This window comes from Cariama cristata, unplaced genomic scaffold (assembly GCF_000690535.1).
Source record: "Cariama cristata isolate BGI_N322 unplaced genomic scaffold, ASM69053v1 scaffold1011, whole genome shotgun sequence".
In the NCBI taxonomy this organism is placed as follows: Eukaryota; Metazoa; Chordata; class Aves; order Cariamiformes; family Cariamidae; genus Cariama; species Cariama cristata.
Window position 1 is genome coordinate 57,929 of NW_009600793.1, and position 2,786 is coordinate 60,714.

Consider the following 2,786-nt stretch of genomic DNA (forward strand, 5'->3'; position numbering starts at 1 on the left):
TTTTGTTCATAAGTTTATTTTTCAGCCAGTCTAGTGCTGGCACAAAGACAGCAATGGAAACACAGGCTGGGATGTAGGGGCAAACCACTGGGGTACCTGTTCCAGCAGCGAGGGCAGCCAAGGTCAGCTGAAAGCAATGTCCAAACTCTACCTGGGAATGCTGCAGAGTCCTTCCTCCACTGCCCACGTTGCTCGTTCCTGCCCTGTGACCCCCAGTCTCCCCTCGGCACTGCAGGGGTGTTAGTGAGGCTGTGCAGGGGGCAGGACTGAGCTAACAGCCTAGTGAAAATCAGCCTGCAGTGTAAAAAAAAACAAACAAACAAACCAAAAAAAACCCCACAAACCGCCAACAAAAAACAAACAACCAACAATAACAAAAACCAAAAGAAAAAACCCGAACAAAAAAAAAACCACCAAAAACCAAACCCAGTTTTGATTCGAATCAGGCCTTCAGTACTGCTTTTCTTGGAGTGCAGGAGGGGAGGATGGAAGCAGAGAGGAAACAGCTCTTTCCTTTAAGTGGTGCTTTATGTCAGCTTAAGCCACTCCTGAAATTACAGTGTAAGCAAATAAATGCGGCTGTATGTGGGAGCTGCCCTGTCTGCTGCCAGCACAGGACACGGACCAAGTAAATTTGCAAGAAATGTCATCTTTGGAAGGATTAGAGGGGCCTGTGGCAGCCTTCGTGGGTGTGCTTCTAGTGCTCCAGTGTGTGCAAGGACTGAAAATGCAACTTTTGATCCAGCACTAATGGATTCACTTGCTGCTTGTGAAATCTCCAAGTGCCCCACTTCCCCTGACACGGGTGAACAGCAGCCCATGGTTGCTGGACAACTCGAGGGCTGACCTCTGCCTGTAACTACAGAAAGAGACCAGGAGAATTACAGTGACACTCGGTGTTTATGGCTGGAAACACAAAAGTGAAGAGGAAATGCGTATCTCTAATGATGTCAGTTTATTGTCTACAAAAATGAACACAGCTTTTAATGACACACTTGCATATTAAACTCAGTATGCGTATTTCTAAGGGTCATGTTTTTATTTTAAGGAAAATTTAGAGCAAGAGAAAGAAAAGGTTAAATTTATTGAATTCAAGAAAGCTGTGAGGGAACTTGGTTTGCTTTTAACACATCCTGACTTCTGTTTGGGTTTTTTTTACATATCATTTGGGGAGTATGATAAAGCACAGATCATAAATACGTAGGTCATGGGGTTATCATCCTTCCATGAGAGGACTCTCTTCCTACCCTCAGTGTGTTTTGCTGTGTTAAACAAATGCCACGTTAGGCATCAGTTTGCTCTTACCATGGAATAATTTGTTACTTTCTGGGAAATCAAAGAGCTTTTCTGCTGTTACGAAAGAGCATGACCTAGCGGGGGGCAGTGCTCAGGAGCATGGCAGGTCCATGTGAGTCCTTCCAAACAGATTCTCCCCTTTTATCATCCTGGTCTTGTGTGCTCTGGTTCCAGCGAAGGCCTGTGCAGCATCCCAGCAGCATCGCCTCAGCCCACCCATGCAGGATCATGTATCCAGGATGGACTGCGGGGCAGAAGCAGTCTATCACGCCCTACTTTTCTTCCTTTAAAACACTTTATTTTTAAATTGCCTTTTAATTCTTATCTCTTAGACTAAAACTGGCTGCAGTTTTGTCCTTGGGTTAGAAAAGACATGCTGTGTGTCTGCGGCTTTCACTGTCTTTCTCCCTTCCCTCCTCAGCAGAGGTCTGGATCTCCCCATTACACCACTACCAAGCATCAGCTCTCCAGGGCTGACAGCCAGGAAAGGGCATCCTGAGGGCTGTGCAGGTGATGAGAAAAGCCTGATTGACTGCACAGGGCTCTGCACTTGGCTTCCAGCTGAAGCTCTGCTTTGCTCTCTTAACCTTGCCCTTGGCAGCTCCCTCGCTGTCTCCTCTAGCTAAGCAGGACGGGAGGAGCTGCGATGCTACCCTTGGACATGCTATTACTTCTCCTGTCCTTCTGGGAGAGGAGAAGAAATAGAGAATGGGCTGGTCCATTTATTTTGCCCAAATGCTCAGGTACAGCCCTGTTACTACTCCTGCTTTCTCTCCTGTTTTCATTTGGTACCTCTCTCCTGACCTGCTTCCCTGGTAGGGATGAGTGTGGATGGCTGGATGTTCTCAGAAGGATGTGGACCCCCAGCTTTTGCTGGAAATCAATGTGGGGGCACTGGTGCAGCCCCATTAGGTTTTGCTAACCAATCCTCAGTGTGTAACTTTAAAAAGATTAATCAGTAAAATAATTGCAAATACTGCAAGTCAATACTGACTTTTCCCTTTCAAGTTTTCCACTCAATTTTATATTCAAGTCCTGAATGAAATTCACTTGATTGCGTCCAGATAGTGCTGTTATGGTGTTGTTACTTTTTATTTTTAAATTAAATTACTTAAAAATGGTGCCCTGTCACCTGAACCCAAATCTTTTGGAGTTACTTCAGAATGTGGTGGTGGTTTGGTTTTTTTTTGCTTTTGACAGCAACACTTCCCATAGGAAATACTTTCTTTTCCTCCAAGTCAAGTCACTTTTATGGCCCACACAAAGTATCTGTAGCAAGACAGGAAACAAATACTGCCTGTAGTGTCACGCATAATTAGCAAAAATTAATCAAGTAGATGGCTGGAAAGTTTTTGTGCTGATCACTGTGGGTTTTGTTTTTTATCGTTATTGCTCTTGTTGTGTTCAGAAAACTGAAAGAATGAGTTATCCGCATCGAACTGGGCAAAGCATGGGCTGCACAAGCAGCAGTGTAACTCCAGCCTAATGGA